The sequence below is a fragment of the Cebus imitator genome, unplaced genomic scaffold (genome assembly GCF_001604975.1).
Source record: "Cebus imitator isolate Cc_AM_T3 unplaced genomic scaffold, Cebus_imitator-1.0 Scaffold128, whole genome shotgun sequence".
In the NCBI taxonomy this organism is placed as follows: Eukaryota; Metazoa; Chordata; class Mammalia; order Primates; family Cebidae; genus Cebus; species Cebus imitator.
Window position 1 is genome coordinate 1,062,644 of NW_016107443.1, and position 13,948 is coordinate 1,076,591.

At 44.1% G+C, this 13,948-nt stretch overlaps 1 protein-coding gene across 3 annotated transcripts in view; it reads left to right on the top strand.

Moving 5' to 3' along the window:
- The first annotated feature begins 12,202 nt into the window (after nucleotides 1-12,202).
- The window catches only part of CDKL5 (cyclin dependent kinase like 5), a 213,136-nt gene continuing 211,390 nt past the window's right edge, over nucleotides 12,203-13,948 (top strand). The window contains exon 1 of one of the 3 annotated variants that reach the window (XM_037742797.1): nucleotides 12,203-12,334. The gene's annotated coding sequence lies outside the window, so the exon portion shown is untranslated. The remainder of the gene's footprint in view (nucleotides 12,335-13,948) is intronic. The other 2 variants (XM_017540632.2, XM_037742796.1) reach the window with 2 other exon arrangements.

The window sequence follows — 13,948 nt, forward strand, 5'->3', positions numbered from 1 at the left end:
CTGAGCCTTATGTAAGCAATTCCATCCATTATCTCTGCTTGCCACTTTGGGAGGCCCAGGAGGGCAGATCACCTGAGGACAAGAGTTCGAGACCAGCCTGGCCAACATGGTGAAAACCCGTGTCTACTAAAAATACAAAACTTAGGCCGGGTGCAGTGGCTCATGCCTGTAATCCCAGATACTCAGGAGGCTGAGGCGGGCAGATCATTTGAGGTCAGGAGTCCGAGACCAGCCTGGCCAACATGGCAAAACCCTGTCTCTACTAAAAATACAAAAATTAGCCGGACTTGGTTTCACATGCCTGTAATCTTAGCTACTCAAGAGGCTGAGGGAGGAGAATTGCTTGAACCTGGGAGGTAGAGGGTGCAGTGAGCCAAGATTGTGCTATTGCATTCTAGCCTGGTTGACAGAGTGAGACTCTTAAAAAAAAAAAAAAAGTGATCTCTGTTTGCTACATCTAGAGCCTGCTCTCTTTTCCTGGTTGGACTCTGACAGAGACATTATTTCATTTTAAAACTTCCCATTTTAAAAGAAACTAAGAAATAGATAAAGGTCAATTGGATAGTTGTAATTCAGACGTGAAAAACGGGGCAGATGAAGAAAAGTTGCATCAGTGAAAAGGCAAAAGGCTGAAGGTCATCCATAAATAAGGGATTTTTGCAACTGAAAGGTAATTATAGGAATTTGACCATTTATTTACCATTTCCACTGATAAAAGAACAGGAGGAAATCCTGTCAATGCCAGAGAATCAGATTATTTTTAAAGAAAGCTTCCTTATCCTAAAGGCAGGGCCAACTTTGTGTACAAGTTTCTGTGATTCTCAGGCAGGGATGATTTTGTGTCCAAGGGGACATTTGGCAAGGTCTGCCTCGTCTGGAGGCATTTTGAGTTGTTACAATCAGGAAAAGCATGTTAGTGGCATCTAATGGGTACAGACCAATGATGGTGCCAAATATCCTGCAATGCACCAGACAGCCCCCACCCTCTAGAACAAAGAATGAGCCCACCCCAAATGTCAATAGTCATGATGTGGAGAAACCCTGGTATAAACAAATTCAGTGGAATTCCTAGGCACTGTGAAGTACTATTACCAGCTCTACAAAAATGCCTCTCCGGCTTGTCTCACTGATTTTTGTAAACAATAACTTTACTGAAATATACACATTAATTCACATACCATGAAGTTCATCGTTTTAAATTGTACAATTCAACATTTTTAGTATATTCACAAAGTTGTGCATTGAGCACCACTATCTGACTCCAGAATATTTTCTTTTTCTTTTTTTTCAGACGGAGTCTTCCTTTGTCACCAGGGGCTAGAGTGCAGTGGCACGATCTTGGCTTACTGCAACCTCCACCTCCTGGGTTCAAGCAATTCTCTTGCCTCAGCCTCCTGAGTAGCTAGGACCACAGGCACATACCACCATGCCCAGCTAATATTTTTGTATTTTTAGTAGAGACAGGGTTTCACCATGTTGGCCAGGATGGTCTCAATCTCTTGACCTTGGGATCCGCCTGCCTTGGCCTCCCAAAGTGCTGGGATTACAGGTGTGAGCCACGACGCTCAGCCTGACTCCAGAATATTTTCACTACCCCCAAAGCAACACGGTACTCATTAGCAGTCACCCTTGTGCCCCCTACCCCGATCCTACAGTGCCACCTGCTTTCTAAAAGCAGCAGGCACCAAAGATAGCCAAATGTTACAAGAGCAGCTCCTTTTCTAGAAGGGAAAGAAGATTGTTTCCTTACTTTGTTTTGTAACATGGATGAACTTATGTGGTTCTACCTAACTGAAAACTTTGGAAAAGCTTTAGGTCCACAAAGAAGGCATGACTAAGTGAGACGGATTCTGTTTGGGGGGTCTGGGCCCACGATTCCGCATTTGGGAACTTTCCAGTGCTGCTGGTCTGAGAAACACATTTGAGTGGCATGAGGGTAGACCTGAGTCTCTCACAGGCGTACACAGGAGACTTTTATAATATAACCCCCGGTGTATTCTCCTGGACTCATTAATTAAAGAATTTTTTGGGGATATAATTCAACACATGCAAGTCACTCATTTAAAGTGTACAATTCACAGAGGTGGCAGTGAGCTATGATTGTGCCATTGCACTCCAGCCTGGGCAACAAATTGAGACTCCGTCTCTAAAAAAAAACAACAAAAACAATTAAATATACAATTCAGTGGTTTTAGTGTTGAGAGAGTTGTATAACCATCATCACCACAATCAATTTTTCAACATTTTCATTACCCCAGTAAGAAATCCCATATCCAAGGCTAGGCACGGTAGCTCAACCCTGTAGTCCCAGCACTTTGGGATGCTGAGGTGGGTGGATCCCTTGAGGTCAGGAGCTTGAGACCAGCCTGGCCAACATAGTGAAACCCCGTCTCTACTAAAAATAGGAAATTAGCCGAGCATCGTGGTGCATGCCTGTAGTCCCAGCTACTCAGGAGGCTGAGGTAGGAGGACCACCTGAGCCTTGGAGGTGGAGGTTGCCGTGAGCTGAGACCGTGCCACTGCACTCCAGCCTAGGCAATAGAGCAAGACCCCATCTCAAAAATAAATAAATAAGAAAGAAAAGAAAAAAAATATGAAATCCCATATCCACTAGCAGTCACTGCCCATTTCCCTCCAGCCCCTCCCTCCAACCGTAGGCAACCACCTAGCTATTTTCTGCCTCTATGGATTTGCCTATTCTAGATATTTTATATAAATGGAACCATATGATGTGCGGTCTTTTGTGTGTGGCTTCTTTCATTTAGTATAACATTGTCAGTGTTCATCCCTGTTTCCCATGCATCAGTACTTCATTCCTCTTTATTGCCAACTGATACTCCATTGTATAGATATAACACATTTTGTTTAACAATTCATCACTCAATAGATGTTTGGGTTGTTTCCACTTTTTGACTATTATGAATAATGTTGGTAGTTTCACTGAATGTTGGATTTTTTTAACTAAAGGTTTTGCTTCTGTTCTATTGATTGATTGATTAATTGGTTACTTTCCTGTTAAAATGCCAACTGCCAGGAAAGATACACATAACACGGTAACATTATATGCTGGTTTTGATGAATTCTTCAAGTGTTTTTCTACTTTTAAAGAGGAGAAGGTAGGAGATGGACTGGGAGTACGAAATCTGAGATCATAGAGAGGCTGGAAGAAGGAGTAGAATGGGAGGCTGGGGCCCCTGAAACCAACACTGTTGCCTAGACCTTGCCTTGTGTAAATGCATTCATTACAGATAAAGTTTCCAAAGGAGCCTGAGATTTTGCAAACATTTAATTGGCATGTGTAGTTGGATACTCTTTTGCTTGGAAGCCAATGAATAAACAATAAGACGTTGAAATTTCCTTCTTCGCAAAGTCTTTGCTTTGGTTTGAACGTGTCCCCTAAAGTTCATGTGTTGGAAATTTAATCCCTAATTCAGACAGGTGTGCAACAGATGTTGCTCATGCCTGTAATCCCAGGACTTTGGGAGGCCAAGGTGAGAAGATGGCTTGAGCCCAGGAATTCTAGACCAGCCTGGGCAACATGGTGAAACCCCATCTCTACAAAAAGAATTTTTTAAATACAGAAATTAGTCAGGCGTGGTGGTACACACCTGTAGTCCCAGCTACTTGGGATACGTTGCAGTGAGCTAAGATCAAGCCACTGCACTACAGCCTGGGTGACAGAGGAAGACACTGTCTCAAAAAGAAAAACAAAAATTTCCAATGCGATAGTGTTGAGAGGTGGGACCTTTAAGAGGTCATTAGATCATGAGGGCACTACTCCTAGGAATGGATTAATGCTGTTGTCATAGGAGTGGCTTAGTTATCATGAGAGTGGATTCCTGATAAGAGGATGAATCCAGCCCCTTTTCCCTCTCTTATTTTCATGTGTCCTCTTGCCCTTCTCCCTTCTACCTTGGGATGACAGCAAGAAGACTCTCACCAGATGCTGCCTCCTAAACCTTGAACTTCCCAGCCTTCAGAACTATAAGAAATAAATCTCTTCTTTATAAATTACCCAGTCTCAGGTATACTGTTGTACCAGCACAAACTGGACTAAGACTGTCTTTAAGTTACATACTTTATGCTAGTGAAGTTAATTAGCAAAAACATAAACTTGTGTTTGGTCTTAATTTGGTTAATCTATGTGATGCTGTCAGGAGCTGATTGTCTTATTGATGAATGAGTAAAGTAACAGCCTTTTCTTTCCTTTTTTTTATGATTACTTTTTGATTATCTCCATGTTTATTAGCAGTTTGAAGGAGAAATAATCAGGAAAATGTAGCTTATGTTGATTGGCTCCATTTGTGTATCCCCACCATGACAAGTACAGTGTTTTCTATACAGTAGGTACTTATTAATCTTTGTTGGACAGATGAACTCAAGCCAACCTGGCCATAACAGAGTTGGTTGAAGTGAAATAGTTGGATTATTGACAGATGTCAATAGGTTTCAAAATCTGTCTCCTACTAGAACAGTAATATAGTTGTTTTGTTGCTTTTGGAAGCAGAGATGTGCAAATTTTTTTTTTTTTTTTCGGGTTTTTTTTTTTTTTTTTTTTTTTTGTTTTTTTTTTTTTTTTTTTTTTCTTAGGCATTGTATCAAGTTATCTGTTGCTGCATAACAAACTACCCCTAAAATACAGTGGCTTCCCATTATTTAATTTGATTGTGAATTTGCAATTTTGGTGCACATTTGGTGCGGCAGCAAGGTTTGGTGCAGACTGGCTATTTCTGTTCCATGTTGCATCAGCTGGGGTGACTTGACTCAGGGTAAAGGCAACACTTTCAAAAGTGGCTCACTCACATGCCTGGCAAGTTGGGACTGGCCGTTGCTTCCTCTCCATGGTGACCTCTCCATAGGGTGACTTGGGCTTCCTCACAACACAGCGACTAGGTGAAAATATTGACCTCCCCAAGAGAACCAAATGCAAGCTATACTGCTTTTTGTAACCTCACCTTGGAAGTCACACAATGTCACTTTCACCGAGTCACAAGCCCACCCAGATTCAAGGGGAGGGAACATAAACCTTCATCTCTCAATGGAAAGAGTGTCAAAGTCACGTCACAAGAAGAACATCAAGATATTAGGATTTAATTACTATTTAATTACTATTTAATTAAAATTTAATTACTATTTAATTACTATTTAATTATTACTATTTAATTACTATTCTATTTATAGAATTTGGTGGAGAAGTTGCTGGATTATGCTCTGTGCTGGGTACTTTTTTTTTTTTTTTTTCAGAGTCTCTCTCTGTTGCCCAGGCTGGAGTGCAGTGGCACGATTTCAGCTGATTGCAACTGCTGCCTCCCAGGTTCAAGCAATTCTCGTGCCTCAACCTCCCAAGTAGCTGGGACTACAGGTGCACGCCACCATGCCCAGCTAATTTTTATATTTTTAGTAGAGATGGGGTTTCACCATGTTGTCCAGGCTGGTCTCAAACTCCTGACCTCAAGGAATTCACCTGCCTTGGCCTCCCAAAGTGCTGGGATTACAGGCATGAGCCAACATGCCCTGCCTGTGATGGGTATTCTTATTTAATATGCTTTAATACATATATTTGCCTTGACTTGAGAATGTACTAGAAACTTATTCTAAACTGAAAAGGAATAGTTTTATCCTTTGAGGTTGGGAGGATCACTTGAGCCTAGGCGTTTGAAATCAGCTTGGGCAACATTGTGAAACCCCATCTCTACAAATGTATTGTATTTTGTGTGTGTATATATGTATATACAAAAAATATATATATACCATATATATGTGTATATATACATATATACACACACACAAAATAAATTTACCAGGCATGGTGGCTCATGCCTGCAGTCCTATCCTAGCTACTGGGGAGGCTGAAGCAGGAGGATCTCTTGAGCCTGGGAGGCAGAGGTTGCAGTGAGTTGAGATGGTGTCACTGCACTCCAGCTTGGATAACAGAGCAAGATCCTGTCTGAAAAAAAAAAAAAAAGAAAAAGAAAAAAAGAAAGTAGGTACTTTACTTTGATATCTTTTTGAAAGGCTGAAAGATGTCTTCATTGCAGAGCTATTGTGGGAATCAATGAAACACTGTAAGGGAAGCTTCTGGCACATAGTTGGCATCTGTACATAGTTTCTACTGCTAAGAGGAAAGAACTTAAAGGTTAAGAGTTAGCCTTCTTCCTGGGTCCTGGTTCCACTGCCTACTGGCTTGGTGAGCTTGGGCAGGTTCCTAAAACCTTATCTGTAAAATGGAGATAGGAACCACTTGTATTACTTACCCATTGGTCCGTCACAAGTTACCCCAAAACTTAGTGGCTTACAATGACAAACATTTGTCATACCATAGTTTCTGGGTGTCAGGAATTCAGGAGGGGCTTAGCTGGGTGATTCTGGCTCAGGGTCTCTGGTGGGGTTGCAGTCAGGATATCAGCTGGGGCTATAGTCATCCTCCATTCTTGGAGAATCTGTTTCCAAGATGTTGTACTCACACGGTTATTGGCAGAAGACTTCAGTTCCTCACCTCATAGTCTCTCCATGCAGTTCCTTGCATCATGGTCTCTCCATAGGGCATATATATATTTTGTTTTGTTTTGTTTGAGACTGGGTCTTGCTCTGTTACCCAGGCTGGAGTGCCTTGGTGCTGTCATGTCACGGTTCACTGCAGCCTCGAACTTCTGGGCTCAAGCAACCCTTCTGCCTCAGCCTTCTGAGTAGCAGGATTATAGGCAGGTGCCACCACACCTGGCTATTTTTTTTGTGTGTGTATTTTTGTATTTTATTTTTATTTTTTTCTGAGATGGAGCTTGCTCTGTCGCCCAGGCTGGAGTGCAGTGGTGCAATCTCAGGCTCACTGCAACCTCTGCCTCCTGAGTTCAAGCAATTCTCCTGCCTCAGCCTCCCAAGTAGCTGGGATTACAGGCATGCACCACCACACCCCGCTAATTTTTGTATTTTTAGTAGAGATGGGGTTTTGCTGTGTTGGCCAGTCTGGTCTCAAACTTCAGACCTCAAGTGATCCACCTGCCTCAGCCTCCCAAAGTACTGGGATTACAGGTGTGAGCCACCGCACCCAGCTTCATCTCCATTTTTACAGAGGAGGAAACTGAGGCACAGAAAAGTTGAGCAATTTGCCCAATGACATAACTAGAGCTAGCATTTGAGCCCAGACCATCTGGTGCCCAAGTCTATAGTTTTAGCCATTAAGCTACACTGCCACAGCAACAAACCATTTTCTTGTGGCGTCCTTTTGTGGTGTGGTTTTCTTTCTTGGGTCTTTTGAAACAGACATTTCCTTCCTTCCTCCCCTTTTTTTTTTCCTTTCTTTTTTCCTTTTCCTTCCTACCCCCCTTCTTTTCTTTCTTTCTTTTTTTTTTTTTTATTTTAACATAGAACACATAAAAATGTCTTTAATTCCTGCTACCAAACTCCTGCAAGATATTAGGATTTAATTACTATTTATAGCTCCCTTGCCAACTTTCACTGTCTGTGATTGTGGCCGTCATAATCACAATTATAGAGATACAGCTTATTTGGTTAGGGAGAAAATGTCCTGAACATTTTTTAAAAGAGATGATTGCAATTTAAGCTGTGCTCAAGGTACAGAAGAAAATTGGTTTAAGTGTTAAGGCTGACATTTCTGTTCTTTCCACACTGTTCCTGGTTAATCTCAGTGCCTGGAGGACAAAGATAGACACTTTGTTTCAAATGAGGAATTGGATTCAAATTTCTAAAATGAAAAGTTTCCAAATGGTATAAACTTTAAATGAAAACATGTAAGATCTGACAGTTTGATTTAAGCTCTGAGCAGGGCCAAGGAATAACTAATGCTCACTTCTTCCTGCAAGTACCATAAATTTATGCGTTGAGCCGGGCACTGAGGCTCACGCCTATAATCCCAGCACTTTGGGAGGCTGAGGCGGGCAGATCACTTGAGGCCAGGAGTTCAAAACCAGCCTGGCCAACATGGTAAAACCCCATCTCTACTAAAAACACAGAAATTAGCAGAGCGTGGTGGTGTGCACCTGTAGTCCCAGCTACTTGGGAGGCTAAGGCAGGAGGATTAGCTTGAACCCAGGAGGCAGAGGTTGCAGTGAGCTGAGATCAGGCCACTGCACTCCAGCCTGGGTGACAGAGCAAGACTCTGTCTCAAAAAACAAAAACAACGACAACAACAAAAAAAAAACCCAAAAAACCATTATGTGTTGACTGGCTTCTTAAGCTTTTCTACCAGATCCTGATTGCATTATGAGGTTTAGGCCCAGATGGGTACTTCATAAGTGTTTTTTGACAATGAATAGAATGCTATTTAGTTTTCTAGACTTGTCCCACATATACCAAGGATAAAAATGTCTAACATCTTTTTTTTCCTTCTTTTTTTTTTTTTTTTTTTTTTTGAGACGGAGTTTCTCTCTTGTTGCCCAGGCTGAAGTGCAATGGTGCGATCTCGGTTTACTGCAACCTCTGACTCCGTGGTTCAAGCAATTCTCCTGTCTCAGCCTCCCAAGTATCTGGGATTACCGGTGCATGCCACCACGCCCGGTTAATTTTTGTAGTTTTAGTAGAGTCGAGGTTTCATCATACTGGCCAGGCTGGTCTTGAACTACTCACCTCAGGTGATCCGCCCGCCTTGGCCTTGGCCTCTTAAAATGCTGGGATTACAGGTATGGCCACTGTGGCCCCCCAAAAATGGCTTACATCTAGATTACCACTTGTTTATTTATTATTGAAACCCATAATGAGTAGCACACATGGGTTCTGACATCTGTAGTGGGATGCATCTGTGGCATCTAATAAAAAGTCTGACTCAAACTGTCTGAAATGCAAGGAAAAGGCAGAATTTGTTTAATTAAACAACTCAGTGATGTCATCAAGAGCCCAATTAAAAATTTTTTTCCTATTTTTCGATTTTGCCTTATTTAGTGTGTAGGCTTTGACCTAAGCCTGGTTTTCCTCTTAGTCGTGAAATGGCTGCCAGTGGGAACGAGGGTACTTGCTTCCTTGTTCATCCAGCAGGGTAGACAGGGAAAAACCTCTCTTTCAATCCATTGGATGTTAATTACACTTTCCTTCAGTGTAATTAGGCCACACATTGATTGACTGAGTCTCTGGGTAGTGTGGAGGGAGTGGATGCCTCAACAGAGTTGGCGTTCTATTAGAAGGGCAAAAAAGCAAATCGTTGCTGTGGAGGGTCTGACGCTGTTTCTTAATCTGGAAAATGGTGAGAATTTCATAGAGAATTGAGAGGATTAGAGATAATGTATGTAGGGTGCCAGATTTAGCAAATAAAAATCGAAGATGCTTAGTTAAAATTGAATTTGAGATAAACAGCAAATAATGCTTTAGTCTAAGTATGCTCAGCTCTTTCTACAAACACTACAAACTTATACATTAATTTGGTTCTTAAGCTTTACTCCCAGATCCTGATTGCATTACAAGGTCTAGGCCTAGAAGGGCATTTCGTAAATGTTTTTTTTGCAATGGTTAGAAGGCTTATTTAGTCTTCTAGCCTTGTCCCACATGTATCCAGGATAAAAATATATACATATACTAAAAATTATTTGTTGTTCATCTGAAATTCAAATTTAATGGGGCATCTTGTATTTTATCGGGCAACCCTAAATCTATGTGAAGTTCTTGGCACATAGCAGGTATTCATTCACTGGTTAGCATTAGTGTTCTTTCTACATAAGAGTTCAGTTAAATGGCAGCACGGTACTTTTTTTTTTTTTTGAGACAGAGTCTTACTCTGTTGCCCAGTCTGGCATGCAGTGGTAGAATCTTGGTTCACAGCAACCTCGGCCTCCTGGGTTCAAGCAATTCTCTTGCTTCAGCCTCCCAAGTAGGTGGGACTACAGGTGTGCACCACCACACCTGGCTATTTTTTTGTATTTTTAGTAGAGATGGGGTTTCACCATGTTGGCCAGGCTGGTCTTGAACTCCTGACCTCAGGTGATCCACCTGCCTCAGCCTTCCAAAGTGTTGGGATTATAGGCATGAGCCACAGCGCCTGGCTGCATGGTACTTTTTTTTTTTTCCTGAGTTGGAGTCGCCCAGGCTGGAGTGCAATGTTGTGATCTCAGCTCATTGCAACCTCCGCCTCCTGGGTTCAAGCAATTCCTCTGCCTCAGCTTTCTGAGTAGCTAGGATTACAGGGGTCTGTCACCACGCCTGGCTAATTTTTGTATTTTTAGTAGGGACAGGATTTCACTATATTGGCCAGGCTGGCCTTGAACTCCAGACTTCGTGATCCACCCAGCTTGGCCTCCCAAAGTGCTGGGATCACAGGTGTGAGACACCACACCCGGGGCATGGTACTTTTTAAACTTTTACTAACCTTCTAGAAAGGTTAGTTATTGACCAAAAGAGGAATTAACTAAATTGTATGTGACATTAAGAAATCCTTTACCACTACTCAAAACCAGATCAAAGCAAGTCTCCCTAAACAGAAGGTCGTATTTGTATATATGGGATGGGACATTATAAGGCATCTAATATTAGTACTTAATACTAAATTGGACCTATATTAACAAATGTTCAGTTATTGGTTTTTCTCCATCTTCTGAATCTATATGGATAATTGTTACTTCCAGTTCACCAGGCCTAAAGAAAAATTTTAAAAAATGATTCATTTGAGTCAAATGTAATGCTGCTGAAATTCCTAGCAGAAAGGCTCTACCTTACAGGGATGAACGTGGAGGGATTGCCCCAGGAGCTCTGGATCCACGTGGTGAAGCTTGAGGTCACTGCACTGTTACTTTGCATCTGGGGGAGGCAGGAGACTCTGCAAAGCCCTCTGTTGTTGCTTCTGACTCCATTTTCCCTCTCTGCTAATTCATTGCTCCTACCTGTAAAATTTTCTAATATGTTTCCACTTTCATTTCCTCATCAAATATTCACCGTTATGAAAAAGAAGACCCTATTGGCTTGGTATCAAGTGGCCAAACCCAGCATATGGATACATATTGTTACCAGATTCACTACAGGAATAGATGAAGTGAATTTTATCCAAAATATCTATTTCCTATTACAGTACTGCATCTTTCTAATTTGGTGGCTGGTATGACCTCATACACTGCCTATTTTCCGTCCTTTTCCTAACAACCAGAAGAGACCCTATGTTTCTGCTTTGCTTGTTAAAGTGAAAATTATTATGCAGTTTTCCATAGACTTGTCCCCAATGTTTTTTTAAAAATTATTTTTCTTTATTTTCTAAAAGTAGCACTGGAAATGTTATCTCCTTCCATTTCATCACCTCTTCATCCTCCTTGGAAAACCGACCCATAGTCAGTATTAAGATCTTTACATTTCTACTGGTTGGGCGATGACTTCATTGCTTTCATGCCAGCTGGGGGATCTTGTGCAGCAGAGCATCGGACCGAAGCGGAGCTATGGGTCGTTGCTGCTGCTGCTGCTACTGCTGCAACAGCTCTTTGCACGCGCCCAGCTGCTGTGTAAGGAATCCTCAGGCGGCTAGGTCTTTGCGCCTAACTCAGCCAAGGGATCCCAAGCTGCTGGATAAGTGAGTGTACGTGTGAGTGTGTGTTATGTGTGTGCATATGTGCATGTGTGTGTGTGTGTGTGCATATGCAGCGGCAACAGTTGGGCAGCAGCAGCACTCGACTTCGATATCATTTTTACCAACAACAGAGATAAACCATCCTCCTTCCTTTATTAGCTCCCGCCCCGAATGTGCTCTTTCCCTCTTCCTCGACTTCCCCCATCCCAGCCCTCCGTACGGGTCCCTCCGGAGGGAGGGCAGGATAGCTGTGCTGCAGGCAGGATTCCCCTTTTTTCCGCAGTGACAGGCGGATTCCGGGGCCTTCTCGCCACCCCCTACCCCCGCAGCCACCCTTCAGTCACGATCTTCCCACCCCACCACCGTCGACCCTCCTTCCCCGCGCTTCCACCGGCGAAGCTCCAGGCTCGGGCCCCGCCCCTCTCAGCCTCTTCAGCCCAGGTTGCTAGGGCTTGGCGGGGCAACCAAACCTGGCGTGCCAGGAGGCGCGGCGCACGCGTGAGCGCGCAGGCGAGCTTGTATAAGGAACCAGCGTTCTTCGGCTTCGGAGACTCGAGTACGAGCGGCGCGAGCACGAAACCTCGGACAAGCGCTCCCTCCTCATTGGCTCGTACCAGAAGGAGGGGGTAAAGGCGGGATCGGGCGGAACTTGAGGCCCTTTCCCATTGGTCCGAACTGACCGGCCGGGGCGGGGCAGTTAGCAATTTAGGCTGCGCGTTCGCTTCTGTTAGAGGGCGGGGCCGGAGGTTTCGGTTAGTTGTCTCTGCCGTTGGGGAAGGTAAAGCGGAGACGGCGTCCTCAGGAGCTGTGGGGTCCCCTGCTAGAAGTGGGGGACTCGGCAGGGTGAGTAGTCGCGCCGCCACCCGCCCGCCAAGCCTTCTTACCTTCATATTGGCCCCGCGTCCACCCAGCTTCTCCCGAGAGTGGGGACCCACCCGGTCCCCCGGGCGGACGAGAGAAGGGGCGGCGGCGCCGGTCCCCCCGGAACGGGGCGACGCGGTGAGGGCGTCCCAGCCCGGAGTAGCCCCTCCTCAGCGCTCTCTTGCGCTTCTGGAAGAGCTTCCCCCGAGGGGCTGGGGCTGTATTTTGGGGTGTGGGGAGGTGAGAGGGTGTGAAAGAGGGGCGGCGGGTCGAGGCCGCCCCGCGGTGCTCCCCTCAGCGGCGGGTCTGCGGCGTCCCCGCCCCGCCGCTCCCGCGGCAAGAGCTCCCCGGGGCATGCGGCGAGGGAAGCCCCTTCCCGGTGGTGCCGAGGAGGTGCCTGCGCGCCAGAACCCCCTGCCCTAGTTCGGAGGGAGCCCGAGACTCGCCAGGGGCCGCCAGTCGCGGCCCCGGCCCTTCTGACCTTGGCTGCCCGCGAGGGTGGGCGAGCGACCCACCGCCGGCCCCGCGGCTCCGCAACCTCCCCGGAACAAGTTTCAGGCGATGCTGTGAAGTTCGCGACTGGCATAGTAGGGGGAAGCAGAATGGCCCTTTTTCAGACCTTCATACCCTTTGGACCCTCATAGAAATCGGATTCTGAGGTTTGGAACCGTCTACCAGAACGAACAGGTCCTCCTTGCATTGACACATTTTGTGCCCACGTTGGGGGAAAAAATAACCTGAACATATTTCAGTGTAAAGGCAGATTTTCCTTGAGGGTTTTGTTTTTCGCTTCACTTGAGTGTTAAAGCACAGATGCCTGAATAAGAAAAGCCTGACCTTAGTATCTCTACAGTGAGATTAGACAAGTGCTGTGATATTTAAGTAGTTGCAGATCGGTATTATGTTAGCACAATATATTTTAATTGACTGGAATTTAAGCTGATTTTAGAAAGTATTGACACCGAATGATTTCTTTCTGTGTATCTGAATTCGGTTTGTTTGAACGTAATGGTTATATAGTTAATGTCAAAGATTACACAATTTGTCTGAGAGCATTTGTCTGAAACAGGAGACAGAGATGTGTATAGAACAGGATTATCGTTTTAGGTAACATCTGCTGGAACATTTCCAGCTTGTTTCTTTCTTACAGAAAAGACGTCTTCACCGAGGCTATTCGGAATTACATGTGAATGACACTTAGATGTAAATTTGTTTTTATTTCCTTTAAGTGTTTTAAAATGTTTTGTTCACAAAATGTGAAGAGGCGACATTTACTTGTTACTGTATCTTTAGTGTTGAAGGGGATAGTATGATCTTATGTTTAACAATCCTATTGGGGTCCATTAATAGTAGATTTTTTTTAAAGGCGTGCTGCTTTTCGAGAATATGATAGGTTGAGTACCTAGCAAGACTTTTAATTTCTTTATTAAAAGTACTATTTTAGGATTGACAATTTTTGGCGTTGACACTGAAACGAGGAAAAAGGAAGCCTGCAGCAGTCTTAGCAGTTTGACACCACCAGTAGGTGTTTCTGTTGACAAATGCAGAGAAGAGAACATTTGGGAAGGAAATCTTTTTTTCGGGGCGGGGGTAGGG